Below are 21,922 nucleotides of genomic sequence, written 5' to 3'. Positions count from 1 at the left end.
CCCTGTTTTGAGGGTTATCTACAGAGATGATCATGTCATATGTGAACAATACAGTTCAAATTTTTTCCTTCCCATTGGTATAGAATTGAGATCTTTTTCTTGTCTTACTTCACTTTCCCTATTTCCACTGTGATGAACAAGAGCAGCAATGAGAGGGAACGTGCTTGCTTTATTCTTGTTCTCAGTGTTGGGAAGATTCCTGTTTCTCACCATCAAGAATCATGCTAGCTTTGCACTTTAGATCATCTATCAAATTGAGAATGTTCTCCTTTATTCCTGCTTGCAGACACTGTGGTGATTGGGAGGGATTTTGTTGTTCTTGCTTTCAGACAGTGTCTCATATGCAAGATTGCTCTCGGGTGGCTAAACTTCTGCTCCTTGTCTCATGTGCTGCACACACACACACACACACACACACACACACACACACACACACACACACATACACAGGCTCCCAAACCCAAAACAAAACAAAAACACCTGAGCACGTTCTGTTCTGGAAGCTATACGGGGCAGGCCTTTGGCTGCTGCGATGAATACTGAGAGAATAACATAAGAGGAGGAATGATTTATTTGAGTTCATGGTCTCAGTCCATTGCTGGCTTTCTCCACTGCTCTGGAATTGTGGTAAAGCACATCATGGTGGCACGTGTAGGGTAGAATAAACGTGTTTGCCTCATGGTGACCAGGAAAGGAGGAGCCAGGAAGGGCTGGAGGCAAGGTGTCCTTCAAAGGCACACCAGCAGTGACCTACTTCCTCCAAAGGGTCCACTTCCTAAATTAGTCAAGAACCGAGCTTTTAACAACAAGTTGTGGGTGATGTTTCCACACAGAGGCTGTTAATCCATCTCATTTCCTTAGTAGGAGAGGTCTGCTCACATTGTCTGACTTGAAGGAGCTGACGTCTGACATCTCAATATCGAAGAGGCTGAGGGAGGAGGATTCTTATAAGTTAGACTGGAGATCACCTCTGAAGACACAGCAATGCTACAGATAAAAGAAACAAAATACAAAATAAGAGTGTTTCTTCTTCTTGTGTGACTTTTAGCACATGGCTTTCAATGATAGTCCCATTTGTTAGCAAATAGTTGTTCATAACATTTGTTGAGATAGAGTTTCCCCCAAGTAGCTTAGGTTAGCCTCGAACTCCAGAACTTTCTGCTTCAGTCTCCTGTGTTGGGATTACAGGTGTGCACTGCTACCATCTGGCTTTCCTTGCTTGTTCAGTTTTAGTGTGTAATTGTGTGTGAGCATGCCTGAGCACATGTTAGCAGGTGCCCAGGGAGGTTAGGAGAGCGTGTCAGATCTCTTGGAGCTGGAGTTAATGTGTTTGTGAGCCTTAATAGTCCCCTTCTTGTACTTTGCATGTTCCTGTCATCTATGGTCATGTCTCTCCCCTGTCTCATTTCTATCATTAGTAATTTGTGTACAATCATTTTTTTTAACTAGCCTGGTTAGAAGCTTAGCGATTTTATTGATCTTCCCACAGATCGACTACTTTCCCCCTATTGATTTCTATATCGTGGATGTCTAATTAGTGCTTATTTTTTTATTTACCCCTCCTACTTTGGGTTTCATCTGCTACTTGTTTTCTTAGCTTCCTAAAATAGAAGCTTCAGTAATTGATTTGGATCTCTTTCTGTTGTCATGTCTGTCTGCAGCTCTGTAAAGCTTCCTCTAAGCTCTGCTTTTGCAGTTTCTCACAACTTTCGCTAAATGTATTTCCATTTATTTCAAAGTATTTAAAATTTATCTCACTGGCTGGAGAAACAGTTCTGAGCATATATTGCTCTTTCAGAGGACCCGAGTTTGGTTCTCTGCTCCCACACCAGACACTCATAGCTGCCTGTTAACTCCAGCTCCAGGGCATCTGATGCCCTCTCCTGGCCTCCTTGGGTACCTACACTCATGTGCACATACCCCAACACACACACACACACACACACACACACACACACACACACACACACACGCATACACATACACACATAAACAAAAACAAATATTTAAAATATATTTTTTTCTCTTGAGATTTCTTCTTTAACCCAAATGTTATTTAGAAGTATGTTGTTCAGCCTGTAAATATTGTGACATTTTTCTTTTTGTTACTGCTAGTGATCAATATCATAGTGGTCTGAGAGTACCCTTTGTGGGATTTCTAGCTATATAGTTTTGGAGGTATATTTTATGGCCAGAATGTGGTCTGTTTTGGTGAGTGTCCCATATGCTTGGGAAGAATGTACATCTTCCTGCTGTTCAATGAAGTGATCTAAAGATGTCAAGTATATGCAGTTGGTTGATATGGTTGTTAAGTAAAACTATGGCCTGATTTTCTGTCTTCCTGTTGGATTTGTCCATTTCTGGTAGAAAGGTGATGGAGTCTCCAATTATAAGAGCAAACTCACTCATTGTGATAGTTTGAATGTAATTGGCCCCCATAAGCTCATAGTGAATGGCACTCTTAGGAGGTGTGACTCTGTTGGAGTGGGGATGGCCTTGTTGGAGGAAGTGTGTCACTGTGGGGGTGGGCTTTGAGGTTCATATATGCTCAAGCCATGCCCAGTGACTGGGACCACTTCCCGTTGCCTGCAGATAAAGATGCAGAACTCTCAGCTCCTTCTCCAGCACCATGACTGCCCACATGCCACCATGTTACACCATGATGACAATGGACTGAACCTCTGAAACTATAAGCTGGCCCCAATGAAATGTTTTTCATTTATAAGAGTTGTGGTCATGGTGTCTCTTCACAACAATAGAAGCCCTAAGTAAGACACTCATTTACTGCTCCTGGCCATTCTGTCATTAACACCTCATACTGTTGGGTGCAGACACATGCCTTCTTAGAAACTTGATTCTTCATCATTATGCACGTATTCTCTTTAACCTCATACCTGTTGTGGTTTGAACGTAAAACAGCAGAAGCAAAGGGGGTGGATGATGTAACGACAATGTTAAAAATGATTATTATTGAAAAAAACAGCCCTAAGGGCTAATGTGTGGGAGGCTTGGTCTGAAGCTGGTGCTGTGGCGAGGTGAGTGCACACAACTGAATGTGCTAGAAGGTAGTCTCGTTGGAGGAGGTACTCCCCGAGAATATGCCTTTGAAGTAGATGTCCCATCCCGGGGGCCCCCTTTGTCCCTCTGCTTCCTGGATGCCAGCAAGCAAACAGACTTCTCCCACCATGCCCTTCTACTGTGATGTCTTTGCCTTGTCAGGCCTGAAAGCAATGGTCTGAGATCCTGAGCTGGAATAAGCCCTTCCCCCTCCACGTTAGGAAGCTTGTGGTCGAGATGGAAAACTGTAACCATGACCTACCTTGTTTTGTAGTCTGTGTTATCTGAATTAATATAGTTCTTCCTGTTTTCATTTGGCCAGTATTCAAGCCATGCCTTTTTCTATCTTTTCCCTCCCTCCCTCCCTCCCTCCCTCCCTCCCTCCCTCCCTCCTCCCTCTCTCTCTTCTTCCCCACCTTCTCCTTTTGAAAGAGGGTCTCAATATGTAGCCATTAAGATTCTCCCACCCCACCCTCCTGAGCCCTGAATTACAGGTAGATGCCATGACGCCCGTTTTACCCAGCTACTTCTACTTTATGTGTGCTTTCTATTTTAATTGGTTTCTTGTAGAAAACATGCATCTGCATCTTGTTTTTTGATCCTCGTCAGTCTCTGTGTTTAGCTGTCATATTTAGGTCATTAGTGTTTAATTGTTCGTTGATGCGTTGGACTTAGTGTGCCTCCAATATTTCCTGGTGTTTTATTTGTGTCCTTGCTCATTATTCTCATTTTTCTTTTTTTCCTGTTTTTTTTTTTTTTGTGGTTTTAACTGGTCATTTAGTGTCATTTCATTTTATCTTTTTCCTCAGCATATGCTATACTTCAAAAAAAATGTGGTTTCTGTTTCAAATTTGGCTACCCTTGAGTTTACAATATGCATTTAAAATGAATCCAAGCCCACTTTTAAGTAATGCTCCTTCACGCATAGTGAAAGGGCCTTTGAGAGCAAGGTGGTCATGCATCCTCCTCCTGGTCCTTCGCTGCACTTACCTCTAAGCACACACGGACGTATATCAGTGAAATAAAACTTCACTGTGAAAGCTTCCCCCAGTTGTCTGTTATACCAAGTAAGCAGAAGAAAAGGAAAAAGGTTCGATTTGATCTTTCCTCAGTCTTCCTTTTTTTTTTTTTTTTTTTTTTGGTTTTTCGAGACAGGGTTTCTCTGTGTAGCTTTGCGCCTTTCCTGGAGCTCACTTGGTAGCCCAGGCTGGCCTCGAACTCACAGAGATCCGCCTGCCTCTGCCTCCCGAGTGCTGGGATTAAAGGCGTGCGCCACCAACGCCCGGCTCAGTCTTCCTTTTTAAAAGCATTCTTCCATTCTGTTCTCTCTCTCTCTCTCTCTCTCTCTCTCTCTCTCTCTCTCTCTCTCTCTCTCTCTCTGTGTGTGTGTGTGTGTGTGTGTTTGACCTGCATGAATGTACATGCATCATGCGTATACTCGGTTCCCACAGAGGCTGGAAGACGGTTCGGAAACCCCTAGAATTGGAGTTACAGATGATTGTGAGCCATCATGTGGACGCTGGGAATCAAACCCAGGTCCCCTGCACCTCTGAAAGAGCAGCAACTGTTTTTAATCACTGAGCCTTCTCTCTAATCCCTCTTTCTTTTATTGTCTAAGTGTGTGTGTGTGTGTGTGTGTGTGTGTGTGTGTGTGTGTGTGTGTAGAACTTCTTTTGATATGTCTTGTAAAGTAACCGTGCTGCCAATGAATGGCTTTCTTCAAAATTTCTAAAGATGGGTCTCATGTAGCCCAGGCTGGCCTTAAACTCACTATGTAGTCAAGGATGACCTTATCCTCCAAGTGTTGTGATCACAGGCATGCATCACCACACCAACTTTCTCCAACTTTCTCTTTTTATTTTACTATTTTTGAGACACACTCTCACTATGTAGCTCTAGCTGTCCTGGAACTCACTATGTAGACCAGGCTAGCCCTAAACTCACAGAGCTCTGCCTACCCTACCTCCTGACCTGCCTGGGATTAAAGGTGAGCACCACCATGCCTAGCTTTTACTTTTGAAGTGGTTCACTGCAGACAGAATTGTACCCAGAATGCGTTTCAGCCAACACGTTCAATATTTCACTCTTCCCTTTATTTCATGATTTCTGAGGAGACCTCAGGTATAACTCTAGTCTTTCTGTAAACAGAGTGCTGCTCTCCATTGCTGGCTTCTTGAAGAATTAAAAAGTAACAATTCCACTTATTCTAAACTCTAAAAGCTATGCATGCCCAGGTGCCGTTTTCCTGTTCGTTCTGGTTCGGCCGCTTCCTGCTTCCTGAGCTTCCCAGATCTGTAATTTGGGGTCTGACATTCATTTGGGGGAATTTCTCGGTCGTCGCTGCTCAACGACATCCTCTGATCCTTTCATTACTCTCCGTGTGTTCCTGTTGCGTGTGCGTCACAGCCTTTGAAGTGTCCATATGCTCGCTCCTGGAGGTTCTGCTCTGATTTTCTCCCGAGTACACCCCTCCCCCTTGGCTTTTCAGTTTGGGGTCTTTCAACGGAGACACCCTCCAGCAGGGAGAGTCTCCCTTCTATGCTCAGTCTACTAATGAGCCCATCAAAGGCACTCTTAGCCGTTACAATGCTTTTGATTCCTAGTGCTGACTTTGGTTCTTAGGACTCTCACGTCTGCCTAAATTTCCCGTCTATTTCCACAGAGCCTCCTTTATTGACTATACCCCTGAGCATATTAGTATATGGCTTATTTATGTGTTTATTGTCTTTTCTTATGAGACCAAGTCTCACGCTGTAGCCCAGGCTGGCCTTGAAGACACTATGTAGCTCAAGCTAGCTAGCCTCCAGCTCACTGTGATCCTCCTGCCTCGGCCTCTCAAGTGCTGGCCTTAAAGCTAGCAGCCACCACAGACAACTTATTTGTGCTAGTTTTAAATTCCCAGTCTGATAACTTTATCATTCGGACACATTTGAAAATGATTCTCACCCACGCTTGCTTTGCCTTGTTGAAATGTGCTTTTGCCTTTCCATATTTCTTGCAATTTTTTTTTAAATCAATATATTGGGGACTGTGGTCAGCAGGCCGTTGGTCCTGAGGTAGCATGGTGAGGGGATGGGAAGTGTTCTGTAGTTCTGTGACTGTGACCCAGTCTTGTGACTGTGGACTTCACAGGTACTTCTGAGGTCTCCTCACCCTTGGGCAGAATGAGATGGCTAGAGTGAGCTGGAGTTAAGTATTTCCCTTTCCCGGCCTAATTAGGCTCTAAGAAAACCCCAGCTGGCTGGGCTCTGGCTAGACACTTCTTTCAAGGCAGACCTTGCTAAGAAGAATGCAGCACATGGACTATTTTCAAATATTCCTTTCTCTGCCCCTGCAGAAGCAGAGGGGGGTTGTCTCTGACCCGCGGGGTGCTAACCTTGTTGATCTGGTAGAGTGGACTCAGTTTCCCCTGAGGTTTTCACCCTGTGATTTGTTCACATAGAACTTCCGGCGGTTTATCAATTCCGGTTCCGGTTTCCCTGTCCTGGTTCTGGCAGAGATATGAGCTTGGGGGTTCTCCTCACTTTCTCTGATTTGGGTGGCGCTGTGCCCATGACTTCACATCTCTAAGCCTATTGCTTAGGATGGAATGGCAATGCCAACATGTCTGTGTGCTAGACTGGATTTTTTTTTTTTTTTTTTTTTTTTGGTTTGCTTTAGATGAAATGAATGAAAACAGGACAAAAATGAAATCTCAAACTTTGAAGGAGTTCTTCTGAAACCCGAGGAGTATGAATTTGAGCAGAACTTATTGAACTGATAGGCCTGTTACACAGGTCCCCTCTCCATTTTTGGAGACTAGTTTGATTTCAACTTGACCCAGAGAGTTTGGATCTGAATAGAGTACATTCTGAGTGGGAGGCTGGTGTGAGCAGCCTTGGCCGATCTAATTACATCTTAAATGGAAGTTGGCCTAACGCGCTCCGGTCGCCTGGCTTTTATCATATTCCTGAATCCCTCCATTTTCCTGCACATGCCATTTAATCTATGAAACCCTCTCTCTGGCACCTCTGACGTGCACTCCCGCTCGGCCTGACTCCTCCTGGGTCAGCGGCACAGCCACGACTCGGCCGCTGCCCTGCCCCGGGCTCCTCGATTTGACCCGCTCATTCTCAGCTTCCACATAGTCTCTTTTATTTTCCTCCTTGTTTGAGCACATCTTCACATATGTCTTCAGGGAAAAAAAATTGAGAAACTAGGTATGCTGGGGCATGTCTGTAATTCCAGAACGAGAGAGGCTGAGGCAGGGGGATTTCGAGTTGGAGATCAGCTAGGCTACACACTTCAGAGGGCTGGAGAGATGGCTCAGAGGAAAGAGCATTTGTTGTTCTCACAGAGGACGTGGGTTCTCCCCCCAGAACCCACGCGGCAGCTCACAACTACCCATAGCTCCAGTTTCACAGGGTCTAGCACTTCATTCTGTCTTTCATGGGCACCTGTACACAATTAAAAATAATAAAAATAAAACTCTTTTATAAAGTCCATTTTAGGGACTGCCTGCAGTTCTAGAACTACTGAGTCTTCCCAGCTTCCCCCTTAATTAATAGATTATCTGGCTATAGACATAACAATACATCTCCCATTGTTTTATCACAGCTGCCATGTGGACGTCAGTGACGCTTCCCCCAACTCAATGTAACTTCGAATTCATTCTCGAGCAGATCTTTGGAGGGTAGGGAAAGAGGAGATTACAGTCTTGGGTGCTGTGAAAATAAATATTACATTTTGGTATCCTCTAGGCCAGAGAGAGGCAAGGGTCCGAGAGATGCCTTGAGGCAAAGGTTAGAACTATGAAATTACTAGAGAGAGTTTGGCCCATGGGTTCCACAGATAAAAAAAAGAGACTAGGCTGGCTGACCAGGATGGCCAGAGTTAGCCAGGAGCAACAGAGGACGGCTGGTTAAATTTGAATTCAGAACAATGACTGGTAACTGTTTCCATTTGTATTCCCTGTGTTGTATGTTTTACCCGGCAGCCCCATGCCTCTCTTGGGAAGGGCTGCTGGTCCCTTTGATGTTCAGCTGACACAGTTGGTCAGTCAGCCTGTGGACTGAAGCTTCTCTGTCATTGAAGCCGGGAGAAAATGAATCTTTGTTGATAGGAAAACTGGGGAACGGGGATACTTAGATGAGGATTTTCCAAGTGATACCTTGTCTGTTTACATGGCTGGAGACCAAGACTCCCCTTCTCGTGGGATGGCTTGGCTAAGGCTGGTTCCATGGTCAATAATGCAGCAGAACAGAAAAAGAAACATCAGTGCCAGGAAGGGCAGTGGGGGATGAGCAGAGTAGCTCAGAACACATAGCACTGGCAAGTCAGAATAGCTAGAAGCAAGCCCAGCAATGTGAACAAGTGAGAAGAAGCTGGAGGGCTAGCTCTGAAGTCAGGAGCACTGGCTGCTCTTCCAGAAGACCCCAGTTCAATTCCCGGCACCCACATGGCAGCTCACAACTGTTTGTAACTCCAGTTCCAGGGGATCTAATGCCTGTTCTACAGGGAAAAATATTCATACATGTTAAGTTTTTGGGTTTTTTTTTTTTTGAGACAGGGTTTCTCTGTGTAGTTTTGGTGCCTGTCCTGGACCTCGCTCTGTAGCCCAGGCTGGCCTCAAACTCACAGAGATCCACCTGGCTCTGCCTCCTGTGCTGGGATTAAAGGAAGCTTGGACTGGTGAAGTGGTTCATTAGATAAAAGCCTAGCAACTTTCAAATTCAATCCCTGGAATGCCTGTAAAGGTGGAAGGAAAGAGCAGACTCCACAATCTGACCTCTACACACTTGTGCTCGCGCACGCACACACACACACACACACACACACACACACACACACACACCACTATGAACAATAACAATGATAAAAATGATTTAAAAAAAGAATTGTTATAACCAAAGGTAAACCACTTTAACTTAACATAGTGACTCTTAAATTTAAAAATACAGCACATATATCAGAAACTGGCATGCCAAATGTTGACCTGAGGAGAGATTTGGAAGATCAAGTAAAAGAAATCTTTCAAGACAATAAAATTAGAAAGGCGCAGTAAAAGAAAGTTATCAGAGGGTCAAGAGATAGGTCCAGAAGTTGGAGCAGGAATTTAACAGAAATAAAAAAGGAATCGAGGGAGGAGAGGCAATATTTAAACAGAGATGAGGAAAAAAATATTCACAAAGAAAGACTTTATCTTCAAATTGAAAGAATTCTTTGAGTTCCAAGGAAGTATGGACAAAAAAAAAAAAAAAAACCCACTAGCAATTCCAGGACAGTGAGTGTTCTAATTCCAAAGATACATTTCTTTCTAGTCTTCCACACAGGAAGAGCTAGTTATTTACACAGAAAGAGACTAAGCCTGGCTGGAGATGGCTATCTGCAACTCCGAAGTCAGAAAGCAGCAGGATAATGTCTCCTGACAACTGTCAGTGAGGTTTAAGACTCAAAACCGAAACACACGTTCCTTAAGAAACCCACTTTAAACAATGTCAGGAAGGGAAGGTTTTTCAGAGGTAGTATAAAGAGATGCCACCAAGGACAGGTAACAAGAAGCGATGTCAGACACCGTTAATCCTGGACCAAGCGGGGTGAATAATACTATAATGATAAAGGGGAAATGTGGGTATAACAGACATTGGCCATGCCCATCATCTTCAGAAGGACCTACCTGTACGAAGCCAGGGGAATGAAGTCAAAATACAAGGATAATAGGATATTTTTCACATGTACCTTGTTTAGACTTAGAAAACCCAAAGGATAAAAATGAAGAAATAGAAATACAGATCAGATTCACAAATTTGATCTAAAACACACATGGATTAGTCCATCTTATTACACGCATGCACACCGCCCCCCCCCCCATGTCTTCCTAACCTTGAACTTGAAGAAACTGCCTGCTTTAGCCTCCCTGGTGCCGGGATCACATGTGCCACCATGTTCTATATGTCTTTTGCTTTTTTAGTGAAACACATACAAAAGTTAATTCTGTCTATGATTTTGAAGGACATTCTAAGCCGATTTATAAAAGTCGAAATTTTCTAGGGCATAGTTTCTGATTGCAGTTTATGATAGAAGAAGGGGGCGGGGCCTGGAGAAACACACAGTAAAAAGAGCCTCCGCTCAAAGCCATTTAATTACTTGGAAATTACAATGAATGACACAAAGCAGCCTTTACTAAAATGTAAATGAACTTAAAATTACCAACCTCACAGCAAGCAATAATGGAGGAACCTCCATACAAAACATACATGATGCTTTCTCCCTATTGGGAATTCATAGCCTTAAATGCTTTATTTTTTAAAAGAATATAGAGAAAGATAAAATTCAGTTTAAGGAGTTGGAACACCACCAAAACGAAACAAGCACAATATTGGAAGAAAGAACAAAGAGATAAATCCACACATGGGAGGCAACCGGGCAAGCAGGAAGGACAGACAGATACAGCGGACATGGATGAACGCCCACGCAACAGAGGAAGACCCAGCCAAGTGTCGGAAGGCTCAAACCCTGCAGGGAGAAAGAACCAGAATTTGATAATGTGGCGGAGAAGGCACGCGGCAGGCAAGAGAAAGGCAGAGTGGGCTGCGGGGGTCCCTTGTCCACACCTTCCTGTCCCAGACGTGGGGCAGCCTTGGTGGGGAAGGTATGTCAGGTCCTGCCGCACCTCTCTCCTGGAAAGCAGAGAACCCAGCCTGATCAGGCTGGGGAGAGAGGGCAAGCCTGGGACCGGGTTATGTACTGAGAGGGTTTGCCTCACACATAGCCTCTAAAACTGGGCAGTCCTTGGACTTGAAAGTGGCTTTAAAAAAAAGCCATGAGGTCTACCAGAAGTCACTCACTAAGGGCAAGTCATTGTTTCTGACAGCAAAGAACAATGGCAGGAATGGGGAACACATTTTTATTCTGCCTGTGCCCCACTGAGCCTGGCCAGCTCAGATTTTGTGTTCTTCTCATCTGTGGGCCTGTTCCTTAGTTTGTCTTTGTCAAACAGAAGGGAAAAGAAACACTGAGATAAAAATGCAATGAAGAACCATGAGTAACACGCGGACATGTGTAGAAAGGAAAAGTTTGATAAGGGATATTTACTTAGTCTCAAAGTGCCTCTCCCCTCTCTACCCCTCAAAAAAATAAACAAATAAACCACAGGGAGAAAACCACCTCACTATGAGAATATTGAAAGATTGCCATCAAAGTCACCGGCACCAAATCCAGGCATGTGTTACTGGGACAGGCAGCCATGCCACCATCACTGCATCTCTGCTGTGGCTCTTTGTTTAAAAAACACAGAAATAGTGTAGAATATTTTCAAACACAGATTATATAAAATACTTGGTCTGGACACTTACAAAAAAATTCAAGAATGAGACCTGATTTCCAGGATGAAGGCATGTGCTATCGGAAGGCAATTCATGACGACTCACTTCTGTGGGATGGTCTTTCTGTATGCTCTGAGTATGTGTTGCTATGATTGGTTAATAAAGAAACTGCTCTGGCCTATGGCGAGTCAGGTTATGGCCAGGCAGGAAATCCAGGAGAAAGACAGGAAAAGGAAGAGCAGAATCAGGAGTCACTAGTCAGACACAGCGGAAGCAAGATGACAAGGCAGATCTGAGAAAAGGTACCGAGCAACATGGCTAAACATAAATAAGAATTATGGGTTAATTTAAGTGTAAGAGCTGGTCAGTAATAAGCCTGAGCTAATGGTCGAGCAGTTATAATTAATATAAGCTTCTGAGTGATTATTTTATAAGCAGGCCACAAGACATGGGACTGCAGAAGCCTAGTGGGACCAGAGTAACCTTCTAACTACACCTCATGGGCTGGGATTTTGCTCTGAAGTATATTAATGGGTGTTGTGGATTACTTGTTGAAGATGTGTTACATTTGCTTATGCTGTGGTACATTTGTTTAATGATGCAAAGATGTGTTGCATTCTTTCATGTTGCATTTAACTCTGTGAAGCTGTGCCTACTTTGCTTGTCTAAAACACGTGATTGGTCTAATAAAGAACTGAACAGCCAATAGCTAAGCAGGAGAAAGGACTAGGGCTAGCAGGCAGAGAGAATAAATAGGAGGAGAAATCTGGGAGGAGAAGATCAAGAAATGAGAAAAGAAGGAAAGACGACACCTGGGGCCAGCCACCCAACTATACAGCAAGCCATGGAGTAAGAAGTAAAGGAAGGTATATAGAATAGAGAAAGATAAACACCCAGAGGCAAGAGGTAGAAGAGATAATCGAAGTTAAGTAAAGCTGGCTAGAAATAAGCCAAGCTAAGGCCAGACATAAGAAAGAATAAGCCTCCGTGTATTTATTTGGGAGCTGGGTGGTAGGTCCCCAAAGAGCAGAGTAAAAAATAAATAAAACCAACCAACCAAAAAAAAGCTAAAAAAAAAAAAAAAAAAAAGCTACAGATGGGTACTGTTATTAGCAAAATTTATTTATGTTAATATATGACAATAATATCTCAATATTAATATAATAATAATATCCACATTGCTCTGTTCCTGTATGATTTTAAGTGTACTACATGTGTTTAGGTGTTATTGGAGGTCAGAACAGAGCATAGGATCCCCCAGAACTGGACTTACTGGTGGCTGTGAGTGACATGTGGGTGCTGGTAGCCAAACCCAGTTTCTCTGTGGTATCAGTAAAGTCTCTTAACCACTGAACCATATGTCCATCCCTCAAATCCCAATTTTGATGGCAGTTCTATGGGCTATGTAAATGAATGTCTGTGAGCTGATAGGTCATCATGTTAGCAAATTACTTTCAATTGGTTTAGAAAATCAAAAATCTCTATATTGTAACTTCAACTTTTCAGTAAGTTTGACAATTTCAATTTTTTTTAATTAGGAAATTATAGAGAAAATGAAAAGACTACTTACTGATTAGGAAAAACTTTAGCAATGCTAGTATCAGATGAGTAGCTAGTATTTTAATGCATAGAATATTTTGTTAAACTAAAGATAAAAAGCTAACAAGTTCTAATAGAAAATTGCAATGACAAATAGACCAAAAAAAGGTACTTTAATAGTAATCAAGATAATTCAATGTAAAGTATTAATCAAATGTCATAACGTACCTACCAAAATTATAAACATTTCAAAGCCAGCAAGGGTGATTTGCAGATATTGAGTGAGTGTTCTTACATTTTGATGATATATGGCTAAGCTCTTTGATTTTTGTGGTATGAATTTGGCACCATCCATCAAAAATAATCATTCATCTTGACCTAGAAATTCTACACTGTAGGAGCTATTTATTAAATAAGGAAATAGAAACAAGAATATTTATTCCATCTTTGTTTTTTAGTAGCAAAAAACCAAAATTTAGAATGACAACTAACTATTAGGATAATGGATGAAATCTAACTATTCCATAGATAACTATGTAAACATTATTGTAAGTCTATACCAGCTAACCAAAAAGAATTCCATATATATGTATGTGAGTCTATATGTAAAGGTTTGTGCATGTGTTTCCCCCCAAAGGGAAAGAAAAATATGCAGAGAAATAGATACAATAGAATCCTTTTGCTTAAAAACAGTATATATATACATATATTTACATAAATGCATAGATAACTTTAAAAGGAATCTACATTGGCTATTACATCCATTAGGATGGAAGAGTTTGTACAGAGACAGAAAAGAAGACAAAGCGTTTTGATGGTATTTTACCATCTTGACTAATTTCTATCACTCTGTGCGCAACTTGTAGCTGATCCCCGAGACTCTACCCATTTGGATAAACTAATTAAGGAAGAAGATGACTGTGAAAACAGTGGGAAGTATTGTCTATAAATCTACTGCCAAGCTCCAGCTGAGAAGATGAAATCTGAGAAAACCAGCAGTTGGAAGCCAGACAAGCAACTAGCAAGCTCAGAGAAAAATATGTGGGAATGGAGATCAAATGCATGGGTGAAGATGTGTATGCCAAAATCAAGAGAGATAGTGTATAGGAAAGGAAGATTGCTACCACAAGAGCTAAGCAATAGAGGGTATTGCCGGCTGTCTTAGTTAGGGTTTCTACTGCTGTGAAGAGACACCATGACTGCAGCAACTCTTACAGAGCAAAACATTTTAGTGGGTGGCTTACATTTTCAGAGGTTCCGTCCATTATCATCTGGCCGTGTGCAGGCAGACATGGTGCTGGAGAAGGAGCTGAGAGTTCTTACCTCTTGACCAGCAGGCAAAAGGACGTGGTCTGAGTGTCACACTGAGTGAAGCTTGAGCAAAGGAGACCTCAAAGCCCACCCCTACACTGACACATTTCCTCTAACAAGGCCACACCTGCTCCAACAAAACCACACCTTCTAATAGTGCCACTCCCTTTGGGGCCCATTTTCTTTCAAACCACCACTCTGGCTAAGAATGGAGAAAGACCTAGAGCAGGGCTTGCTTGTTGTGTGCAAGTCAAGGTCCTGCTACTGTAATCCAGATTGGTCTGAAGCTTATTATAAGCTCCTCCTCTGGAGGAGCCTTGAAATTGTGATCCTCCTGCCTCAGCTTCTTGAGTGGTGGAATTACAAAGTATGTGTCTAGCTCAGGAGTTGGTTGTTCTATTTACTTACTTTTCTAGTTTGTTGACATTTTATTGTTACTAGTTTATTAAATTCGCCATTTGGCAATCCCCTGGCCAATTGATAACTCTCAATCTCTACCTTCTCTTTTCTTCCTCTAACCCCTATCTATCCCATCCTGCCTCCCCACAAATACCTTTCCCATATTCTTATTTGTTTTGTTTTTGTGACCCACTGGTTTTAACCAGGGCTGCCTGTGTGACCATGGCTTTGGAACTATTCACTGGAGTCTGGTGGGCTCTGCAGTGGATATAAAATTGAAGGTAATGACTTCACTTCCCTCAAAACCCTTCATTAGCCAGTAGTTCAGCAGGGACGAGGTAGGGCCCCAAGAAATCCTTGATCTGTGATTGAATCTTAACAAACCCAATCTTGTGTGGGCCCCGTGCAGACACCCGCAGCTCCTAAGAGATCGTGTTTGCCATGGTTGTATCATGCCCTGAAGACAGCATTTCACAGCACTCCCCCCTGTCTTCCAGCTCTTACATTCTTTCAGCTCCTCCTTCCACAATGTTCCCTGAGCCGTAGAAGGGTGATTGAGAACACTCATCCTTCATGTATTCTCAGTACCGTACCCAGCCGCTGAGTCTGCATTTACCACTGTTGGTTGCCAAGAGAGGTTCTCTTGATTGACGACGGGTAGCATTTTTCTCTGTGTTTAAACATAGATATTTGGAAAGCTGCTTATTCTGTGTCATTTAAGCTAAACAACAGTAGCACATCCTCTCCTAGGGTCTGTGGACCTCAAATCTCATCAGAGAGTGATTGGTGGCCCCTATCATGGCTGTACCACTGTTGTACCAGTGGGTCCATCTTCCCTGGCAGACTGGCATTGTAGTTCATAGAGTTCACAGTTACATGAGACTGTTGAGTCTCCCCAAGACTCCTGCCCCAGCAGCCCGCATAGCACCTCCTGGCACGGTGAAAGCCAGCCAATAGGCAGGAAGCTTCTAACTCAGAAATAGATTGATTTCTCAATATCTTGCAACTAAAGTGTATGATCTTTTTGGTAATAGGGTCTTTTTTATTTAACAAAAAGATTTATTTTATTTATTATGTATATAGTGTTCTGCCTTCATGTTTGTCTGCACACCAGAGGAGGGCACCAGATCTCATTATAGGTGGTTGTAAGCCACCATGTGGTTGCTGGGAATTGAACTCAGGACCTCTTGAAAAGCAGTTAATACTTTTAACCTATGAGTCCTCTCTCCAGCCCCAGTAATAGGGTCTTATTACCTAATTTGATGGGGAACCAAGAGAACTGGCAAGAGTCTATACTGTTTTTGTGGGCTTCTAGTGCCTCCCAGACCAACAGTACATAAGGAGCTGTCTCATGCTTGACACTGGGATTTTTGTTCAATGGCTTTTAGGATCAGTGTTACTTAGCAATGCAGGATATCTCTCTTCTAGGTCTTTTTTTAAATTACTGTATTTATTTATTTTGTGTGCATGTGTTTGTGTGCATGTGCTCACACATACAGGTCATGTGCTCACACTACAGGTCATATGCTCACACATACAGGTCAGAGAACAACTTTTGTGGGAGTCAGTTCTGTTTTTACCATGTGTGCCCCAGGGATTAACTTGGGTCACTGGGCTTACAAGTGCCTTTGCCCTTTGAGTCACCCCACCAGCCCCACTCCACTCCCCTTTTAAAATATTTATATTTTAATTGGTTTGCAAAATGGTAGGTTTCCTTTTTTTTTTTTTTCCCATGTACTCTTGTTTTTGGTTAACCCTTATTCCCTGCCTCCTGGTTTCTCTCATCCTCTCACCCTGTGCAGTAAGTTGGACACATGGGAGATGGGTGTGGGTGTGTTATAGTAGAGAATATGGATAATATGGCATATACATTCCTGGGATGGGACCCTTATGGCCTCCTTCTAGATAACACTTGTAGATTCACACAGCTAGAAGCTTCTGGTCCCTGTGCAAAGGGCACAAAAAGAAGAAGAAGAGGAGGAAAAAAAGATGATAAGTAAAAATATTTAAAAAACATAGAATTCTGGTGCCAGGTGTGATGATGCATACATTTAATCCAAGCACTTGGAAGGCAGAGACAGGCAGGTCTGTGTGACGTCAGCTAGCTTAGTTTATATAGAGAGTTCCAAGTCTGCCAGGGCTACACAGTGAGATCTTGACTTAAAAAATAAAAACAAAACAAACAACAATAAAAAATATGGTGTTAGTAAGAGAAAAATATTTCCATGAAAACATAATCATATCAGCACTAACACTAAGATTAATTACGCTTTACTGAGTTCTAACATGGCCATGTTAATAATGCACTGAAGACTTTCAATGTATTATTTCCTTTAAGTGCCCCTGCAACCTGTGGTGGAAACCATTATCTACACTTTCTATGCAATGGACCTGGATGTTGCAGAGGTTAAAATAATTTTCTCAAAGTTACAGCAGTAAAAATTCTCACCCAAGACTTAAGCCATGCGTCCATAGTCTTCACTACTCTGTTTATACAATAGCGGACATTTGTGATCATGGCCCGAAGTAATCTGAAAACACTATTTTGTTTCCAGTGTCTTCTGTCTCAGAGCTGAGGGACACATGCTACCCTTGTTTTGTTTTCTCCAAACAGAAACCAGTTTTCCAGAGCAACCCATTATTTGAAGATTCTGGATAGATGAAGCTTTAACTGTGTTTTATAATTTCTTATTAGATTTCAGTAATTGGAGCTCTACAAAATTAATTAAATTTCAAGTAAATTTTTTATGAATTGCTATAAAAGGTATTGGTTGTAAATTCTGAGTGCCACATAAATTAAATATATTGCAATTTAACAACACACATCTTTAGTGTAGGATTTTTTTTCTACATATTATTTCACCGTGGACTTTTCCTTGGCAATCTGTACCATTTCTTAGAGGCTCCTCCTGAGTATACACTTACTAAGTCAACATAAAACTTGACTCCCCTAGCAAGAACAACAACTGCTTGTAAGTGGCAGTGGGCTTTACAGATACGTGCAGTCTAAATAAGGCCCTCTCTGAACCCTGCCCCCACCCCCCTGGTATTTGTGGGCCCCAGAAGCTATTTGTCATAAAGACCTCCCTTTTCCCAATGGTTTGGCTTCACATTCCTCCATTTTCCCAGAGTCAAGAATATAGTTCTAAAACTCTTCCCTGATCACATTTCCTCCAATATGTCAACTTAGCCATAATTGCTTTGAACATCTAACCTTTCCCTAACCCTGCACCATACCCACACAACTACACATAACAATATGCACATAACAATATGCACAGTTCCTTTTCATTTATCAAAAGAAAGAATCTTTGGTTGGGGGGGGCAAGATTTGACAGCCCCTGTTATAAGATAATTGTAATATTAAAAAAATAATAAAAAAAGAGAAAGAGAAACGAGACAGATGGTGTACACTGGAGACGTGTGAAAGTTTGCTTGAAAAATAGCTTCAGAAATTCTATTGAGACTGAAAAGAAATTATGCAAATCATCATTTTTGCACAAAAGCATCATGGAAAACAAGGAAATTATCTTGGTCTTTAGTCTTCCACACTCTTGTCAAAGAAAGACTGTCAACTGGACTGATACCATACTGAATTCCAATTTAAGGAAACAAAACAAAATTCTGTAGCCGCTCATTTGAATCACAAGGAAAAGACATTATTTTGAGTGAAATCCTAAAACATTATTTTCTATATTGCACTATTTAAGTTTCATTCAGTACCATAACCATTACTTCATTCTTTGATGAGGTATTCAGTATTTTTATTATATATAATACACATAGGGAATGCTTTATAATAAACTTATCAGATAGTCCATTAAATTAATTTATGTGCCATAAAAACATGATGAAAACTTTATTATACTGATTGCTTTAAGAAATGATTTTCAAATTGCCCTCTTAAACTTCATATGCTTGCCTAATTCATATATTACATGAAGTTTTAGGAAATGTAAAAAGAAATCATGTATACTTATAACAGTGGTTTTCAACCTTCCTAATGCTACAACCCTTTAATATGGTTCCTTATGTTGTGGTGACCCCCAACCATAAAATTATTTTCATTGCTACTTCATAACTGTAATTTTGCTACTGTTATGAATCATAATGTAAATAAGTGTGTTTTCCGATGGTCTTAGGCAACCCCGCCCCCCTATGAAAGGATCATTCAATCCCAAGGGGTTGCGAGGGTTGAGAACCAGTCTAAGAAGACCAGAAATTCTGAAGAATAAGGTAAATGCTGGGGGTACACTTTTTGTAATATAGGTTGGTTGAGAGGGACAAGGAACAGAAAAAAACAATAAGGAAATTTATTTCAATGAGCGAAGAAAAATAACGATGATCTCAGGCTAGTTTTCAGAAAAATGTGGCTTAAGTGTAGTGTGAAAGATGTGCTAACTACTGTGCTTTTATGGGTGTGAATAACCACGTGCCTTATTTAGGATCAAGAAAAAGATGAGGTGAAGAATTAGTTATAAGGAAACAAAACGTTCCAGTGAGACCATTTCTACTCCGGGTGCCGCAGAATATAGGTTTCTGTTATATTTTACCAAACAGTTAGGATGGGGAAACCGATAATGTCCACAACTTTCCCCTAATAACATCTTTAAAAAGGAAAGGAAGGAAGAAAGGAAGAAAGGCATGTAGCATGAATCTTAAAAGATCTTATCAATGAAAATAAACCTGGAGCAAGGTATTGGGGGGTGAATGCTGGAAGATGAGAGAGACAGAACAAGCCACGGCTTCCTCACCTCGCCAATTCCTCAGCTGATCCTGTTTCCTCAGACTGGAAGTCTCTGAGTCCTCATCCAAATGGATCTCAGCTGAACTGCTGCTAAAAGCCTAAAACCTTAACCAGCTCTAGTTCCTGGTCCTCACACCTTATATACCTTTCAGCTATCACTTTCTGGGATTAAAGGCTCACTTCCTGGTATTGATGGCATGAGTCACCATGCCTGGCTGTTTCCAGTGTGGCTTTAAACTCACAGAGATCCGGATGGATCTCTGCCTCCCAAGTGATAGGATTAAAGGCGTGTGTGCCACCATATTCTGGCCTCTATATCTAGTGGCTGTTCTGTTCTCTGACCCCAGATAAGTTTATTAGGGTGCACAATATTTTGGGGAACACAATATCACCACAAAGGCAGGCAGGCAAAAGTCGGAAGGGGTGGCATGGTGGTGCTCACCGTTAATCTTAGTACTTGGAAGGCAGAGGCAGGGGTATTTCCAAGTGTTCCAGGCAAGTAGAACATACATGTTGTGTTCAGGCCAGCCAGGACTACACAGTGAGACCCGAGACCCTGTATCTTTTTTTTTTTTTTTTTTTTTTAGTGGTTAAAAGAATGAACTGCTCTTGCAGGAGACCTAAATTTGGTCTTGCACCCATGTCAGATGGTTTCCAGCTACCTGTAACAGCAGCTCCAGCTCCAGGGGATCTGATACCACAGTGGGCACCTGCCCCCACATGCACACACGCTCCCCTGCCCAATTTAAACAAACAACAAACAAAAATATATTTCAAAAGAAAGAAACCCTGTTTCATAACTGTTGATCTCTAGTGCATTCCTCCATTTTCTCTGTGTGTGCATTTTTAAGCTACCTACCTACTGGCTTTAGAAAGGTCTACATTTATCTTTAAATTTTATCAGAAAGGAAGAAGGCTGATAAATACTTTTTAATATAAAAAGATAGTTTACCAGGGAAGATTATGAAATTTCATTTCCCAAAGATGATAAAGTGATGGGTATTTATCGACTTTCTCTCTCATAGCTCGGATTAGGTGACATTTTCTTGGAAGCAAAAAGTCTCCTTCAAAACTTTAACTTTTCAAATGATAATGGGATTTGACAAGATAAAGTACTTCTAATAGAAATGAAGAAATCCTATTATTTTTTTCTCTCACATAGGTTAATTTTATTTCTGAGTGAACTTGGGACTGGAAATAATATACTTCTTTGTTTTTCTTTGTCACTTAATAGTACTAGGAAAAATTATTATCTGAGGCTTGATGTGTGTGACTCCTACCCACTCTTAGGGTCCTGGTGTGAGTTTGTGTCCAGCAATGTGTGTTTCTCTGGGTAGGCTAATATTCTAGCTTCCCTTGAAAAGATTCCTTCAAACATGTGTTCAACATTTACTTACTAAGACAAGATACCGTCGGCTGGAGGACGGGCAGGGCACAGCTGCAGCCTGGAAGCAAAGGAGGTCATAACACTCAATTACTCTTATTTTCCTTGGCAAACCCCTGGTTCCAAGGCTCCACCCCCTTCTCAACAGAGCCTGGGGCGCTGTATGGTCCCTTCTGGTCTCGGCTCCCTCGGCCAGCACTTGAGTTACTTCTCTGTGGATGCTCCCGGGGGGGGGGGGGGGGGGGGGGGGACTGTGGGTTCGCGTTTCTCAACTTGCGCTCCCAGAATCACCTATGTTAAAATCACCTGACTATTGAATCCAGGCTGGACCTACTCCAGCGATGAAGCCCGAGCATGTGAACGTTTAAGGAGCTCCACAAGTGATTCTGATTGGGCTGAAGCCCAGGAACACTCCCCGAAGGCTGGCTGGGTTAGAATTAGTCAGTTTGGAGAACTCCAACTCTCCCCAGGTATTCTGCTGTCAAACACAGCTCCCCAAATGTTCAGACCTGTTTCAGAAAGGCTGGCTGGCAGGAGAAGCGCTTCGGCTGCCTCCTACTTACTCATCTGACTTTCTCCTAGCACCCCACCCCCCACCCCCCACCTCCCAGCTTCCTTTCTGACTGAACCAAAATCCTTGGGAAGTGGTGCTTATAAATACTCCATCTGCTCAGATTTTTCGCCAGACAGTGAAGTCGACGCCATCTTCCCACTTCAGCAGACCAAAATAGCCTTTCTGGGCTTGTCTAACTCTTAAGAGCCCCGTTTCCTGACAATCACAGCACCTCATGGCCACTCGGCTTCCCACAGAGGGGCTCCCTTGCCCCTGAAGCAATTAGGATGGAAATAAGCTCTTTTATTTTCCCAAAGATTTATTTGCTTTATGTGTATGGATGTTTTGTCTTCGTCTACATCTATCTGTCCATCAGAAGAGGTCATCTGATCCCATACTACAGTTGTAGGTGGTTTCAAGCCACCATGCGGTTGCTGGGAATTGAACTCAAGACCTCTGAAAGAGCAGCCAGTGCTCTTGAGCGCCGAGCCATCTCTCTAGCCCGGAAATAAACTCTTAATGCTGGAAAGAACGTTTATCTATCATCTGATAGACGTCTACTTTACATAAGCAGGTGCTGTCAGGGACACAGAAAAGGGCAGAGGCAAACATTTTATGGAGCCTCTACT

The 21,922-nt window shown here is 42.2% G+C and overlaps 1 long non-coding RNA gene across 1 annotated transcript; it reads right to left on the bottom strand.

Annotated features, from left to right (window-relative positions):
- Positions 1–553: 553 nt before the first annotated feature.
- On the bottom strand, positions 554–20,926 carry LOC143269099 (uncharacterized). The gene is made up of 2 exons (XR_013045453.1): positions 20,754–20,926; positions 554–987 (listed from the first exon to the last, which is right to left on the bottom strand). It is a non-coding gene; the product is annotated as an uncharacterized LOC143269099 (long non-coding RNA).
- Positions 20,927–21,922: the final 996 nt, after the last annotated feature.

This window comes from Peromyscus maniculatus, chromosome 17, assembly GCF_049852395.1.
Source record: "Peromyscus maniculatus bairdii isolate BWxNUB_F1_BW_parent chromosome 17, HU_Pman_BW_mat_3.1, whole genome shotgun sequence".
NCBI classification, from domain to species: Eukaryota; Metazoa; Chordata; class Mammalia; order Rodentia; family Cricetidae; genus Peromyscus; species Peromyscus maniculatus.
The sequence above is the reverse complement of the archived record's forward strand: the minus strand, read 5'-3'. Positions and strand labels throughout refer to the sequence as shown.